General features: G+C 46.2%; 7 non-coding genes across 7 annotated transcripts; all 7 read right to left on the bottom strand.

Moving 5' to 3' along the window:
- Positions 1-273: 273 nt before the first annotated feature.
- trnal-uaa (transfer RNA leucine (anticodon UAA)) lies at positions 274-356 on the bottom strand. The gene has a single exon. It is a non-coding gene; the product is annotated as a tRNA-Leu (tRNA).
- A 2,664-nt stretch (positions 357-3,020) lies between these two features.
- On the bottom strand, positions 3,021-3,103 carry trnal-uaa (transfer RNA leucine (anticodon UAA)). The gene has a single exon. It is a non-coding gene; the product is annotated as a tRNA-Leu (tRNA).
- A 2,663-nt stretch (positions 3,104-5,766) lies between these two features.
- Positions 5,767-5,849, bottom strand: trnal-uaa (transfer RNA leucine (anticodon UAA)). Its single transcript has one exon. It is a non-coding gene; the product is annotated as a tRNA-Leu (tRNA).
- A 2,663-nt stretch (positions 5,850-8,512) lies between these two features.
- On the bottom strand, positions 8,513-8,595 carry trnal-uaa (transfer RNA leucine (anticodon UAA)). The gene has a single exon. It is a non-coding gene; the product is annotated as a tRNA-Leu (tRNA).
- Positions 8,596-11,259: 2,664 nt separating this feature from the next.
- On the bottom strand, positions 11,260-11,342 carry trnal-uaa (transfer RNA leucine (anticodon UAA)). Its single transcript has one exon. It is a non-coding gene; the product is annotated as a tRNA-Leu (tRNA).
- A 2,664-nt stretch (positions 11,343-14,006) lies between these two features.
- trnal-uaa (transfer RNA leucine (anticodon UAA)) lies at positions 14,007-14,089 on the bottom strand. Its single transcript has one exon. It is a non-coding gene; the product is annotated as a tRNA-Leu (tRNA).
- A 2,663-nt stretch (positions 14,090-16,752) lies between these two features.
- Positions 16,753-16,835, bottom strand: trnal-uaa (transfer RNA leucine (anticodon UAA)). The gene has a single exon. It is a non-coding gene; the product is annotated as a tRNA-Leu (tRNA).
- Between the last annotated feature and the right edge of the window lie 333 nt (positions 16,836-17,168).

The raw sequence follows: 17,168 nt of genomic DNA, 5'->3' as shown, positions 1-17,168 counted from the left end.
ACCGTAGTACTTTGTTTCACAACAGCGATGAAATAACAGTCTCCATTCGATTCCATTAAAATTCAACTCGCCTGGAACGTAAAGCAACAGAAGAGCTGCGGGAGGCGAACACGATCATGACAGCACAGACGCTTCGCCAAATTCGGCACTTTCACACACCACAATTAATTGCCCGGGAAGCAAACCCATTTCGCTTCTGTTTTAAACAGAAACGCAGCAGGGGGTCGAAACAGCATTTCAACCAGCTGCGCGATTGGAGAAGGTCAGCAGAAATGGCAGCGGTGGGATTCGAACCCACGCCTCTGTCAGAGACTGGAGCTTAAATCCAGCGCCTTAGACCGCTCGGCCACACCACCAGCCAGCCACTAGCGCTGCCCATTTTCTTGCACTTCCAATTGTGCTCCTGCAAAACAACAGATGCAAAGTCACGTTAAAAGGGTTCCATGATCCCTCTCCGACTCGCACAGCTGCTGGGATGTGCCCGGCTACAATGACAATTTCGCAGCAGATAATGATACCCATCAATCCAGACAAAAATCAATGGTAAGCTGAGTCGATCTTCTCAGACTCTTTTCAGCTCCAAATGCATCTGTGAGTGCGTGAGAACACACGATCGGTTATGATTTGGTCAAATTACCATGAGCTACTTGACATGACTGCAATTTCGATTCTTGCATTGATAAATGATTTCACCCATTGCTCGAAACAGGACAACTTTCACGTTTACACGGAACATGAAACACACCGGACTACAGGGAAAATGCACAAAGCTGAGCAGCCCGTGTTCCAAATCATAACGTGCAGCATAGTTTCAGTCACTGTGTCTGTCTTGCAGAATAAGAGTCCCAAAGAATGTTCTCCACCCTAAAACCGGAGGTAGCATTACAATCCGAGAACGACAGATCACATTGCGAGGATGCTCTGACCTCGGAGCCAATTCGAGATGCCACTTTCCTTGCCTTTTTGCCTTAACCGTGCAACTCGCTGCAGAGATGTTCACACCTGGATATGAGCCACATGGATACCAACTGAGTTGGAAACCTGTGTGGGAATCGAAAGGAAGCGACACAATAAAGTTTGATAAATTCCATGGTGCTTTTAAGAAATGCAGTCTCTGTTCACCTCAATCTAAAAGGCAGTTTCTGAACATAGTCAGAGAAGTCAAAAGGGAATTACCTCACCCCACCCCACTCTCCGGAAGAGGTGCTAACTGCCCTTGAGTGCTTTTTGTTCTCGATGTGAAGAGCTCTCACGCCTGAGTCACCTTCACGTCTCTGGTTGCTGAGCCAATCACAAAGAAGGAATTTCACCAGAGCTGCTACTGCCTCACTTCCCCACTCGCCCTCCCCGTTTACATTTTCCTGCTCGTCAGTGATTTAAAGAAATCCAAATGGATGCGATGTCATTCTGTAGCCTCTCTGTCGATTCCTCCGTCTCACTTCCAACGTGGCTTAGATCTCGGGGCGCACCTTAATACTAGCGACGCTGTGAAAGCATAGGTCCAGAGGTTCCTCTGAGAGTGTAATTTCTTTCATTGCTGTTGCTGATTGAATGAGCCACTTCCCGTGCGAACTGCTCCAAAACATGATTCAGGACCTCTGGTGCCAACTCTCGTACGTTGAATAACGACAGACAGCTTCCAAATGAGGTCTTTCAGAGACGACTTTGGGGGTACATTTGACAAACAGACTAGTTCAGGAATCCGTGGTGCGCTGTGATACCAGAGCATCAGCTTCTTCCCTGTCTTTGAACCGGGCAAACCTGCGCAAGGAATGCAAATGCGGTGCTGCTTTTCATGGAAGGATCAGAAGGCGGGAACTACACTCTCAAACAGAATGGCATATGATCAGAACCAGGTTGGAGAAAAACTTGACAATGCTTTGCACAGTAATTAAATGGAGTTGCATTACATTTCACTACGAGAGCAGATTTGTTCAAGCACTGAAAGTTGAAGCCATTCTACTTTTCACCTTTCTGTTTCCAATCGCTCGTTGTTTAATGGGACTTGTTTAATTTTGGCTATGTGCTGAGCATGGACGAGATACACCGAAGTATCTATTTCCACGCGGTGTGCCCTAATAACGTTGTGTTGCTTACACCGGCATTAAAGGATCACTCTTTAGCGGAGCTTGCCGTCGCAGTCTGCGGCACAATCATATAGCCTGTTCGACTGCTCACGGGAACGGTAGCATTGTGAATCGCTGCAGAAACGAACGACTTCCTTACTTTTGCTCCGACTGACCATACTCTGGGAAATTTTCCCAGATTCTCAGTTGAGGATTTTTGCAGCTGGAAGTTACCTCAGAAACCCTGTTAACTCGTAATTTATTGAGAGAATCGCAAAACGGAAAGCATTTAACACGGAACACAAACAAAACTGGCAAACCAAATGTATTTCCAGACACAGCGAGCATGAATGCAAAATGTGAGACAGTCCGGGGCATGAGCCATAAAGTAATCTCACAACTAACAACAGGGCAATTCCAAACTACTCTTTCAAACATACAGGAGCCTGAGTGCACCACCACTTCCCGGACAATGCTGAAAAGAGAGAAAGAAAGAACATAATAAGAATGGGCCATAAAAAGTGAATTTCACCAATCACAGTCTCGGCTAGATTACCTTTCCCTTCCGATGTCTCCAGGACGGAGATGAAGGAAATGGGAGAAATTCAATAACATATGACATCGAAATTCATTGGAATGATTTTTTCATTGGCCAGAAAACCAAATAACGACGAGTCGAGTCACCGTAGTACTTTGTTTCACAACAGCGATGAAATAACAGTCTCCATTCGATTCCATTAAAATTCAACTCGCCTGGAACGTAAAGCAACAGAAGAGCTGCGGGAGGCGAACACGATCATGACAGCACAGACGCTTCGCCAAATTCGGCACTTTCACACACCACAATTAATTGCCCGGGAAGCAAACCCATTTCGCTTCTGTTTTAAACAGAAACGCAGCAGGGGTCGAAACAGCATTTCAACCAGCTGCGCGATTGGAGAAGGTCAGCAGAAATGGCAGCGGTGGGATTCGAACCCACGCCTCTGTCAGAGACTGGAGCTTAAATCCAGCGCCTTACACCGCTCGGCCACACTACCAGCCAGCCTCTAGCCCTGCCCATTTTCTTGCACTTCCAATTGTGCTCCTGCAAAACAACAGATGCAAAGTCACGTTAAAAGGGTTCCATGATCCCTCTCCGACTCGCACAGCTGCTGGGATGTGCCCGGCTACAATGACAATTTCGCAGCAGATAATGATACCCATCAATCCAGACAAAAATCAATGGTAAGCTGAGTCGATCTTCTCAGACTCTTTTCAGCTCCAAATGCATCTGTGAGTGCGTGAGAACACACGATCGGTTATGATTTGGTCAAATTACCATGAGCTGCTTGACATGACTGCAATTTCGATTCTTGCATTGATAAATGATTTCACCCATTGCTCGAAACAGGACAACTTTCACGTTTACACGGAACATGAAACACACCGGACTACAGGGAAAATGCACAAAGCTGAGCAGCCCGTGTTCCAAATCATAACGTGCAGCATAGTTTCAGTCACTGTGTCTGTCTTGCAGAATAAGAGTCCCAAAGAATGTTCTCCACCCTAAAACCGGAGGTAGCATTACAATCCGAGAACGACAGATCACATTGCGAGGATGCTCTGACCTCGGAGCCAATTCGAGATGCCACTTTCCTTGCCTTTTTGCCTTAACCGTGCAATTCGCTGCAGAGATGTTCACACCTGGATATGAGCCACATGGATACCAACTGAGTTGGAAACCTGTGTGGGAATCGAAAGGAAGCGACACAATAAAGTTTGATAAATTCCATGGTGCTTTTAAGAAATGCAGTCTCTGTTCACCTCAATCTAAAAGGCAGTTTCTGAACATAGTCAGAGAAGTCAAAAGGGAATTAGCTCACCCCACCCCACTCTCCGGAAGAGGTGCTAACTGCCCTTGAGTGCTTTTTGTTCTCGATGTGAAGAGCTCTCACGCCTGAGTCACCTTCACGTCTCTGGTTGCTGAGCCAATCACAAAGAAGGAATTTCACCAGAGCTGCTACTGCCTCACTTCCCCACTCGCCCTCCCCGTTTACATTTTCCTGCTCGTCAGTGATTTAAAGAAATCCAAATGGATGCGATGTCATTCTGTAGCCTCTCTGTCGATTCCTCCGTCTCACTTCCAACGTGGCTTAGATCTCGGGGCGCACCTTAATACTAGCGACGCTGTGAAAGCATAGGTCCAGAGGTTCCTCTGAGAGTGTAATTTCTTTCATTGCTGTTGCTGATTGAATGAGCCACTTCCGTGCGAACTGCTCCAAAACATGATTCAGGACCTCTGGTGCCAACTCTCGTACGTTGAATAACGACAGACAGCTTCCAAATGAGGTCTTTCAGAGACGACTTTGGGGGTACATTTGACAGACAGACTAGTTCAGGAATCCGTGGTGCGCTGTGATACCAGAGCATCAGCTTCTTCCCTGTCTTTGAACCGGGCAAACCTGCGCAAGGAATGCAAATGCGGTGCTGCTTTTCATGGAAGGATCAGAAGGCGGGAACTACACTCTCAAACAGAATGGCATATGATCAGAACCAGGTTGGAGAAAAACTTGACAATGCTTTGCACAGTAATTAAATGGAGTTGCATTACATTTCACTACGAGAGCAGATTTGTTCAAGCACTGAAAGTTGAAGCCATTCTACTTTTCACCTTTCTGTTTCCAATCGCTCGTTGTTTAATGGGACTTGTTTAATTTTGGCTATGTGCTGAGCATGGACGAGATACACCGAAGTATCTGTTTCCACGCGGTGTGCCCTAATAACGTTGTGTTGCTTACACCGGCATTAAAGGATCACTCTTTAGCGGAGCTTGCCGTCGCAGTCTGCGGCACAATCATATAGCCTGTTCGACTGCTCACGGGAACGGTAGCATTGTGAATCGCTGCAGAAACGAACGACTTCCTTACTTTTGCTCCGACTGACCATACTCTGGGAAATTTTCCCAGATTCTCAGTTGAGGATTTTTGCAGCTGGAAGTTACCTCAGAAACCCTGTTAACTCGTAATTTATTGAGAGAATCGCAAAACGGAAAGCATTTAACACGGAACACAAACAAAACTGGCAAACCAAATGTATTTCCAGACACAGCGAGCATGAATGCTAAATGTGAGACAGTCCGGGGCATGAGCCATAAAGTAATCTCACAACTAACAACAGGGCAATTCCAAACTACAATTTCAAACATACAGGAGCCTGAGTGCACTACCACTTCCCGGACAATGCTGAAAAGAGAGAAAGAAAGAACATAATAAGAATGGGCCATAAAAAGTGAATTTCACCAATCACAGTCTCGGCTAGATTACCTTTCCCTTCCGATGTCTCCAGGACGGAGATGAAGGAAATGGGAGAAATTCAATAACATATGACATCGAAATGCATTGGAACGATTTTTTCATTGGCCAGAAAACCAAATAACGACGAGTCGAGTCACCGTAGTACTTTGTTTCACAACAGCGATGAAATAACAGTCTCCATTCGATTCCATTAAAATTCAACTCGCCTGGAACGTAAAGCAACAGAAGAGCTGCGGGAGGCGAACACGATCATGACAGCACAGACGCTTCGCCAAATTCGGCACTTTCACACACCACAATTAATTGCCCGGGAAGCAAACCCATTTCGCTTCTGTTTTAAACAGAAGCGCAGCAGGGGTCGAAACAGCATTTCAACCAGCTGCGCGATTGGAGAAGGTCAGCAGAAATGGCAGCGGTGGGATTTGAACCCACGCCTCTGTCAGAGACTGGAGCTTAAATCCAGCGCCTTAGACCGCTCGGCCACACTACCAGCCAGCCACTAGCGCTGCCCATTTTCTTGCACTTCCAATTGTGCTCCTGCAAAACAACAGATGCAAAGTCACGTTAAAAGGGTTCCATGATCCCTCTCCGACTCGCACAGCTACTGGGATGTGCCCGGCTACAATGACAATTTCGCAGCAGATAATGATACCCATCAATCCAGACAAAAATCAATGGAAAGCTGAGTCGATCTTCTCAGACTCTTTTCAGCTCCAAATGCATCTGTGAGTGCGTGAGAACACACGATCGGTTATGATTTGGTCAAATTACCATGAGCTGCTTGACATGACTGCAATTTCGATTCTTGCATTGATAAATGATTTCACCCATTGCTCGAAACAGGACAACTTTCACGTTTACACGGAACATGAAACACACCGGACTACAGGGAAAATGCACAAAGCTGAGCAGCCCGTGTTCCAAATCATAACGTGCAGCATAGTTTCAGTCACTGTGTCTGTCTTGCAGAATAAGAGTCCCAAAGAATGTTCTCCACCCTAAAACCGGAGGTAGCATTACAATCCGAGAACGACAGATCACATTGCGAGGATGCTCTGACCTCGGAGCCAATTCGAGATGCCACTTTCCTTGCCTTTTTGCCTTAACCGTGCAATTCGCTGCAGAGATGTTCACACCTGGATATGAGCCACATGGATACCAACTGAGTTGGAAACCTGTGTGGGAATCGAAAGGAAGCGACACAATAAAGTTTGATAAATTCCATGGTGCTTTTAAGAAATGCAGTCTCTGTTCACCTCAATCTAAAAGGCAGTTTCTGAACATAGTCAGAGAAGTCAAAAGGGAATTACCTCACCCCACCCCACTCTCCGGAAGAGGTGCTAACTGCCCTTGAGTGCTTTTTGTTCTCGATGTGAAGAGCTCTCACGCCTGAGTCACCTTCACGTCTCTGGTTGCTGAGCGAATCACAAAGAAGGAATTTCACCAGAGCTGCTACTGCCTCACTTCCCCACTCGCCCTCCCCGTTTACATTTTCCTGCTCGTCAGTGATTTAAAGAAATCCAAATGGATGCGATGTCATTCTGTAGCCTCTCTGTCGATTCCTCCGTCTCACTTCCAACGTGGCTTAGATCTCGGGGCGCACCTTAATACTAGCGACGCTGTGAAAGCATAGGTCCAGAGGTTCCTCTGAGAGTGTAATTTCTTTCATTGCTGTTGCTGATTGAATGAGCCACTTCCGTGCGAACTGCTCCAAAACATGATTCAGGACCTGTGGTGCCAACTCTCGTACGTTGAATAACGACAGACAGCTTCCAAATGAGGTCTTTCAGAGACGACTTTGGGGGTACATTTGACAGACAGACTAGTTCAGGAATCCGTGGTGCGCTGTGATACCAGAGCATCAGCTTCTTCCCTGTCTTTGAACCGGGCAAACCTGCGCAAGGAATGCAAATGCGGTGCTGCTTTTCATGGAAGGATCAGAAGGCGGGAACTACACTCTCAAACAGAATGGCATATGATCAGAACCAGGTTGGAGAAAAACTTGACAATGCTTTGCACAGTAATTAAATGGAGTTGCATTACATTTCACTACGAGAGCAGATTTGTTCAAGCACTGAAAGTTGAAGCCATTCTACTTTTCACCTTTCTGTTTCCAATCGCTCGTTGTTTAATGGGACTTGTTTAATTTTGGCTATGTGCTGAGCATGGACGAGATACACCGAAGTATCTGTTTCCACGCGGTGTGCCCTAATAACGTTGTGTTGCTTACACCGGCATTAAAGGATCACTCTTTAGCGGAGCTTGCCGTCGCAGTCTGCGGCACAATCATATAGCCTGTTCGACTGCTCACGGGAACGGTAGCATTGTGAATCGCTGCAGAAACGAACGACTTCCTTACTTTTGCTCCGACTGACCATACTCTGGGAAATTTTCCCAGATTCTCAGTTCAGGATTTTTGCAGCTGGAAGTTACCTCAGAAACCCTGTTCAGTCGTAATTTATTGAGAGAATCGCAAAACGGAAAGCATTTAACACGGAACACAAACAAAACTGGCAAACCAAATGTATTTCCAGACACAGCGAGCATGAATGCTAAATGTGAGACAGTCCGGGGCATGAGCCATAAAGTAATCTCACAACTAACAACAGGGCAATTCCAAACTACTCTTTCAAACATACAGGAGCCTGAGTGCACCACCACTTCCCGGACAATGCTGAAAAGAGAGAAAGAAAGAACATAATAAGAATGGGCCATAAAAAGTGAATTTCACCAATCACAGTCTCGGCTAGATTACCTTTCCCTTCCGATGTCTCCAGGACGGAGATGAAGGAAATGGGAGAAATTCAATAACATATGACATCGAAATTCATTGGAACGATTTTTTCATTGGCCAGAAAACCAAATAACGACGAGTCGAGTCACCGTAGTACTTTGTTTCACAACAGCGATGAAATAACAGTCTCCATTCGATTCCATTAAAATTCAACTCGCCTGGAACGTAAAGCAACAGAAGAGCTGCGGGAGGCGAACACGATCATGACAGCACAGACGCTTCGCCAAATTCGGCACTTTCACACACCACAATTAATTGCCCGGGAAGCAAACCCATTTCGCTTCTGTTTTAAACAGAAACGCAGCAGGGGTCGAAACAGCATTTCAACCAGCTGCGCGATTGGAGAAGGTCAGCAGAAATGGCAGCGGTGGGATTCGAACCCACGCCTCTGTCAGAGACTGGAGCTTAAATCCAGCGCCTTAGACCGCTCGGCCACACTACCAGCCAGCCACAAGCGCTGCCCATTTTCTTGCACTTCCAATTGTGCTCCTGCAAAACAACAGATGCAAAGTCACGTTAAAAGGGTTCCATGATCCCTCTCCGACTCGCACAGCTGCTGGGATGTGCCCGGCTACAATGACAATTTCGCAGCAGATAATGATACCCATCAATCCAGACAAAAATCAATGGTAAGCTGAGTCGATCTTCTCAGACTCTTTTCAGCTCCAAATGCATCTGTGAGTGCGTGAGAACACACGATCGGTTATGATTTGGTCAAATTACCATGAGCTGCTTGACATGACTGCAATTTCGATTCTTGCATTGATAAATGATTTCACCCATTGCTCGAAACAGGACAACTTTCACGTTTACACGGAACATGAAACACACCGGACTACAGGGAAAATGCACAAAGCTGAGCAGCCCGTGTTCCAAATCATAACGTGCAGCATAGTTTCAGTCACTGTGTCTGTCTTGCAGAATAAGAGTCCCAAAGAATGTTCTCCACCCTAAAACCGGAGGTAGCATTACAATCCGAGAACGACAGATCACATTGCGAGGATGCTCTGACCTCGGAGCCAATTCGAGATGCCACTTTCCTTGCCTTTTTGCCTTAACCGTGCAATTCGCTGCAGAGATGTTCACACCTGGATATGAGCCACATGGATACCAACTGAGTTGGAAACCTGTGTGGGAATCGAAAGGAAGCGACACAATAAAGTTTGATAAATTCCATGGTGCTTTTAAGAAATGCAGTCTCTGTTCACCTCAATCTAAAAGGCAGTTTCTGAACATAGTCAGAGAAGTCAAAAGGGAATTAGCTCACCCCACCCCACTCTCCGGAAGAGGTGCTAACTGCCCTTGAGTGCTTTTTGTTCTCGATGTGAAGAGCTCTCACGCCTGAGTCACCTTCACGTCTCTGGTTGCTGAGCCAATCACAAAGAAGGAATTTCACCAGAGCTGCTACTGCCTCACTTCCCCACTCGCCCTCCCCGTTTACATTTTCCTGCTCGTCAGTGATTTAAAGAAATCCAAATGGATGCGATGTCATTCTGTAGCCTCTCTGTCGATTCCTCCGTCTCACTTCCAACGTGGCTTAGATCTCGGGGCGCACCTTAATACTAGCGACGCTGTGAAAGCATAGGTCCAGAGGTTCCTCTGAGAGTGTAATTTCTTTCATTGCTGTTGCTGATTGAATGAGCCACTTCCGTGCGAACTGCTCCAAAACATGATTCAGGACCTCTGGTGCCAACTCTCGTACGTTGAATAACGACAGACAGCTTCCAAATGAGGTCTTTCAGAGACGACTTTGGGGGTACATTTGACAGACAGACTAGTTCAGGAATCCGTGGTGCGCTGTGATACCAGAGCATCAGCTTCTTCCCTGTCTTTGAACCGGGCAAACCTGCGCAAGGAATGCAAATGCGGTGCTGCTTTTCATGGAAGGATCAGAAGGCGGGAACTACACTCTCAAACAGAATGGCATATGATCAGAACCAGGTTGGAGAAAAACTTGACAATGCTTTGCACAGTAATTAAATGGAGTTGCATTACATTTCACTACGAGAGCAGATTTGTTCAAGCACTGAAAGTTGAAGCCATTCTACTTTTCACCTTTCTGTTTCCAATCGCTCGTTGTTTAATGGGACTTGTTTAATTTTGGCTATGTGCTGAGCATGGACGAGATACACCGAAGTATCTGTTTCCACGCGGTGTGCCCTAATAACGTTGTGTTGCTTACACCGGCATTAAAGGATCACTCTTTAGCGGAGCTTGCCGTCGCAGTCTGCGGCACAATCATATAGCCTGTTCGACTGCTCACGGGAACGGTAGCATTGTGAATCGCTGCAGAAACGAACGACTTCCTTACTTTTGCTCCGACTGACCATACTCTGGGAAATTTTCCCAGATTCTCAGTTCAGGATTTTTGCAGCTGGAAGTTACCTCAGAAACCCTGTTAACTCGTAATTTATTGAGAGAATCGCAAAACGGAAAGCATTTAACACGGAACACAAACAAAACTGGCAAACCAAATGTATTTCCAGACACAGCGAGCATGAATGCTAAATGTGAGACAGTCCGGGGCATGAGCCATAAAGTAATCTCACAACTAACAACAGGGCAATTCCAAACTACTCTTTCAAACATACAGGAGCCTGAGTGCACCACCACTTCCCGGACAATGCTGAAAAGAGAGAAAGAAAGAACATAAAAAGAATGGGCCATAAAAAGTGAATTTCACCAATCACAGTCTCGGCTAGATTACCTTTCCCTTCCGATGTCTCCAGGACGGAGATGAAGGAAATGGGAGAAATTCAATAACATATGACATCGAAATTCATTGGAACGATTTTTTCATTGGCCAGAAAACCAAATAACGACGAGTCGAGTCACCGTAGTACTTTGTTTCACAACAGCGATGAAATAACAGTCTCCATTCGATTCCATTAAAATTCAACTCGCCTGGAACGTAAAGCAACAGAAGAGCTGCGGGAGGCGAACACGATCATGACAGCACAGACGCTTCGCCAAATTCGGCACTTTCACACACCACAATTAATTGCCCGGGAAGCAAACCCATTTCGCTTCTGTTTTAAACAGAAACGCAGCAGGGGGTCGAAACAGCATTTCAACCAGCTGCGCGATTGGAGAAGGTCAGCAGAAATGGCAGCGGTGGGATTCGAACCCACGCCTCTGTCAGAGACTGGAGCTTAAATCCAGCGCCTTAGACCGCTCGGCCACACTACCAGCCAGCCACTAGCGCTGCCCATTTTCTTGCACTTCCAATTGTGCTCCTGCAAAACAACAGATGCAAAGTCACGTTAAAAGGGTTCCATGATCCCTCTCCGACTCGCACAGCTGCTGGGATGTGCCCGGCTACAATGACAATTTCGCAGCAGATAATGATACCCATCAATCCAGACAAAAATCAATGGTAAGCTGAGTCGATCTTCTCAGACTCTTTTCAGCTCCAAATGCATCTGTGAGTGCGTGAGAACACACGATCGGTTATGATTTGGTCAAATTACCATGAGCTACTTGACATGACTGCAATTTCGATTCTTGCATTGATAAATGATTTCACCCATTGCTCGAAACAGGACAACTTTCACGTTTACACGGAACATGAAACACACCGGACTACAGGGAAAATGCACAAAGCTGAGCAGCCCGTGTTCCAAATCATAACGTGCAGCATAGTTTCAGTCACTGTGTCTGTCTTGCAGAATAAGAGTCCCAAAGAATGTTCTCCACCCTAAAACCGGAGGTAGCATTACAATCCGAGAACGACAGATCACATTGCGAGGATGCTCTGACCTCGGAGCCAATTCGAGATGCCACTTTCCTTGCCTTTTTGCCTTAACCGTGCAACTCGCTGCAGAGATGTTCACACCTGGATATGAGCCACATGGATACCAACTGAGTTGGAAACCTGTGTGGGAATCGAAAGGAAGCGACACAATAAAGTTTGATAAATTCCATGGTGCTTTTAAGAAATGCAGTCTCTGTTCACCTCAATCTAAAAGGCAGTTTCTGAACATAGTCAGAGAAGTCAAAAGGGAATTACCTCACCCCACCCCACTCTCCGGAAGAGGTGCTAACTGCCCTTGAGTGCTTTTTGTTCTCGATGTGAAGAGCTCTCACGCCTGAGTCACCTTCACGTCTCTGGTTGCTGAGCCAATCACAAAGAAGGAATTTCACCAGAGCTGCTACTGCCTCACTTCCCCACTCGCCCTCCCCGTTTACATTTTCCTGCTCGTCAGTGATTTAAAGAAATCCAAATGGATGCGATGTCATTCTGTAGCCTCTCTGTCGATTCCTCCGTCTCACTTCCAACGTGGCTTAGATCTCGGGGCGCACCTTAATACTAGCGACGCTGTGAAAGCATAGGTCCAGAGGTTCCTCTGAGAGTGTAATTTCTTTCATTGCTGTTGCTGATTGAATGAGCCACTTCCCGTGCGAACTGCTCCAAAACATGATTCAGGACCTCTGGTGCCAACTCTCGTACGTTGAATAACGACAGACAGCTTCCAAATGAGGTCTTTCAGAGACGACTTTGGGGGTACATTTGACAGACAGACTAGTTCAGGAATCCGTGGTGCGCTGTGATACCAGAGCATCAGCTTCTTCCCTGTCTTTGAACCGGGCAAACCTGCGCAAGGAATGCAAATGCGGTGCTGCTTTTCATGGAAGGATCAGAAGGCGGGAACTACACTCTCAAACAGAATGGCATATGATCAGAACCAGGTTGGAGAAAAACTTGACAATGCTTTGCACAGTAATTAAATGGAGTTGCATTACATTTCACTACGAGAGCAGATTTGTTCAAGCACTGAAAGTTGAAGCCATTCTACTTTTCACCTTTCTGTTTCCAATCGCTCGTTGTTTAATGGGACTTGTTTAATTTTGGCTATGTGCTGAGCATGGACGAGATACACCGAAGTATCTGTTTCCACGCGGTGTGCCCTAATAACGTTGTGTTGCTTACACCGGCATTAAAGGATCACTCTTTAGCGGAGCTTGCCGTCGCAGTCTGCGGCACAATCATATAGCCTGTTCGACTGCTCACGGGAACGGTAGCATTGTGAATCGCTGCAGAAACGAACGACTTCCTTACTTTTGCTCCGACTGACCATACTCTGGGAAATTTTCCCAGATTCTCAGTTGAGGATTTTTGCAGCTGGAAGTTACCTCAGAAACCCTGTTCAGTCGTAATTTATTGAGAGAATCGCAAAACGGAAAGCATTTAACACGGAACACAAACAAAACTGGCAAACCAAATGTATTTCCAGACACAGCGAGCATGAATGCAAAATGTGAGACAGTCCGGGGCATGAGCCATAAAGTAATCTCACAACTAACAACAGGGCAATTCCAAACTACTCTTTCAAACATACAGGAGCCTGAGTGCACCACCACTTCCCGGACAATGCTGAAAAGAGAGAAAGAAAGAACATAATAAGAATGGGCCATAAAAAGTGAATTTCACCAATCACAGTCTCGGCTAGATTACCTTTCCCTTCCGATGTCTCCAGGACGGAGATGAAGGAAATGGGAGAAATTCAATAACATATGACATCGAAATTCATTGGAATGATTTTTTCATTGGCCAGAAAACCAAATAACGACGAGTCGAGTCACCGTAGTACTTTGTTTCACAACAGCGATGAAATAACAGTCTCCATTCGATTCCATTAAAATTCAACTCGCCTGGAACGTAAAGCAACAGAAGAGCTGCGGGAGGCGAACACGATCATGACAGCACAGACGCTTCGCCAAATTCGGCACTTTCACACACCACAATTAATTGCCCGGGAAGCAAACCCATTTCGCTTCTGTTTTAAACAGAAACGCAGCAGGGGTCGAAACAGCATTTCAACCAGCTGCGCGATTGGAGAAGGTCAGCAGAAATGGCAGCGGTGGGATTCGAACCCACGCCTCTGTCAGAGACTGGAGCTTAAATCCAGCGCCTTACACCGCTCGGCCACACTACCAGCCAGCCTCTAGCCCTGCCCATTTTCTTGCACTTCCAATTGTGCTCCTGCAAAACAACAGATGCAAAGTCACGTTAAAAGGGTTCCATGATCCCTCTCCGACTCGCACAGCTGCTGGGATGTGCCCGGCTACAATGACAATTTCGCAGCAGATAATGATACCCATCAATCCAGACAAAAATCAATGGTAAGCTGAGTCGATCTTCTCAGACTCTTTTCAGCTCCAAATGCATCTGTGAGTGCGTGAGAACACACGATCGGTTATGATTTGGTCAAATTACCATGAGCTGCTTGACATGACTGCAATTTCGATTCTTGCATTGATAAATGATTTCACCCATTGCTCGAAACAGGACAACTTTCACGTTTACACGGAACATGAAACACACCGGACTACAGGGAAAATGCACAAAGCTGAGCAGCCCGTGTTCCAAATCATAACGTGCAGCATAGTTTCAGTCACTGTGTCTGTCTTGCAGAATAAGAGTCCCAAAGAATGTTCTCCACCCTAAAACCGGAGGTAGCATTACAATCCGAGAACGACAGATCACATTGCGAGGATGCTCTGACCTCGGAGCCAATTCGAGATGCCACTTTCCTTGCCTTTTTGCCTTAACCGTGCAATTCGCTGCAGAGATGTTCACACCTGGATATGAGCCACATGGATACCAACTGAGTTGGAAACCTGTGTGGGAATCGAAAGGAAGCGACACAATAAAGTTTGATAAATTCCATGGTGCTTTTAAGAAATGCAGTCTCTGTTCACCTCAATCTAAAAGGCAGTTTCTGAACATAGTCAGAGAAGTCAAAAGGGAATTACCTCACCCCACCCCACTCTCCGGAAGAGGTGCTAACTGCCCTTGAGTGCTTTTTGTTCTCGATGTGAAGAGCTCTCACGCCTGAGTCACCTTCACGTCTCTGGTTGCTGAGCCAATCACAAAGAAGGAATTTCACCAGAGCTGCTACTGCCTCACTTCCCCACTCGCCCTCCCCGTTTACATTTTCCTGCTCGTCAGTGATTTAAAGAAATCCAAATGGATGCGATGTCATTCTGTAGCCTCTCTGTCGATTCCTCCGTCTCACTTCCAACGTGGCTTAGATCTCGGGGCGCACCTTAATACTAGCGACGCTGTGAAAGCATAGGTCCAGAGGTTCCTCTGAGAGTGTAATTTCTTTCATTGCTGTTGCTGATTGAATGAGCCACTTCCGTGCGAACTGCTCCAAAACATGATTCAGGACCTCTGGTGCCAACTCTCGTACGTTGAATAACGACAGACAGCTTCCAAATGAGGTCTTTCAGAGACGACTTTGGGGGTACATTTGACAGACAGACTAGTTCAGGAATCCGTGGTGCGCTGTGATACCAGAGCATCAGCTTCTTCCCTGTCTTTGAACCGGGCAAACCTGCGCAAGGAATGCAAATGCGGTGCTGCTTTTCATGGAAGGATCAGAAGGCGGGAACTACACTCTCAAACAGAATGGCATATGATCAGAACCAGGTTGGAGAAAAACTTGACAATGCTTTGCACAGTAATTAAATGGAGTTGCATTACATTTCACTACGAGAGCAGATTTGTTCAAGCACTGAAAGTTGAAGCCATTCTACTTTTCACCTTTCTGTTTCCAATCGCTCGTTGTTTAATGGGACTTGTTTAATTTTGGCTATGTGCTGAGCATGGACAAGATACACCGAAGTATCTGTTTCCACGCGGTGTGCCCTAATAACGTTGTGTTGCTTACACCGGCATTAAAGGATCACTCTTTAGCGGAGCTTGCCGTCGCAGTCTGCGGCACAATCATATAGCCTGTTCGACTGCTCACGGGAACGGTAGCATTGTGAATCGCTGCAGAAACGAACGACTTCCTTACTTTTGCTCCGACTGACCATACTCTGGGAAATTTTCCCAGATTCTCAGTTGAGGATTTTTGCAGCTGGAAGTTACCTCAGAAACCCTGTTAACTCGTAATTTATTGAGAGAATCGCAAAACGGAAAGCATTTAACACGGAACACAAACAAAACTGGCAAACCAAATGTATTTCCAGACACAGCGAGCATGAATGCTAAATGTGAGACAGTCCGGGGCATGAGCCATAAAGTAATCTCACAACTAACAACAGGGCAATTCCAAACTACAATTTCAAACATACAGGAGCCTGAGTGCACTACCACTTCCCGGACAATGCTGAAAAGAGAGAAAGAAAGAACATAATAAGAATGGGCCATAAAAAGTGAATTTCACCAATCACAGTCTCGGCTAGATTACCTTTCCCTTCCGATGTCTCCAGGACGGAGATGAAGGAAATGGGAGAAATTCAATAACATATGACATCGAAATGCATTGGAACGATTTTTTCATTGGCCAGAAAACCAAATAACGACGAGTCGAGTCACCGTAGTACTTTGTTTCACAACAGCGATGAAATAACAGTCTCCATTCGATTCCATTAAAATTCAACTCGCCTGGAACGTAAAGCAACAGAAGAGCTGCGGGAGGCGAACACGATCATGACAGCACAGACGCTTCGCCAAATTCGGCACTTTCACACACCACAATTAATTGCCCGGGAAGCAAACCCATTTCGCTTCTGTTTTAAACAGAAGCGCAGCAGGGGTCGAAACAGCATTTCAACCAGCTGCGCGATTGGAGAAGGTCAGCAGAAATGGCAGCGGTGGGATTCGAACCCACGCCTCTGTCAGAGACTGGAGCTTAAATCCAGCGCCTTAGACCGCTCGGCCACACTACCAGCCAGCCACTAGCGCTGCCCATTTTCTTGCACTTCCAATTGTGCTCCTGCAAAACAACAGATGCAAAGTCACGTTAAAAGGGTTCCATGATCCCTCTCCGACTCGCACAGCTACTGGGATGTGCCCGGCTACAATGACAATTTCGCAGCAGATAATGATACCCATCAATCCAGACAAAAATCAATGGAAAGCTGAGTCGATCTTCTCAGACTCTTTTCAGCTCCAAATGCATCTGTGAGTGCGTGAGAACACACGATCGGTTATGATTTGGTCAAATTACCATGAGCTGCTTGACATGACTGCAATTTCGATTCTTGCATTGATAAATGATT

This window comes from Chiloscyllium punctatum, chromosome 41 (genome assembly GCF_047496795.1).
Source record: "Chiloscyllium punctatum isolate Juve2018m chromosome 41, sChiPun1.3, whole genome shotgun sequence".
In the NCBI taxonomy this organism is placed as follows: domain Eukaryota; kingdom Metazoa; phylum Chordata; class Chondrichthyes; order Orectolobiformes; family Hemiscylliidae; genus Chiloscyllium; species Chiloscyllium punctatum.
Note: the sequence above shows the minus strand (reverse complement) of the source record. Positions and strands in the feature narration are given on the sequence as shown.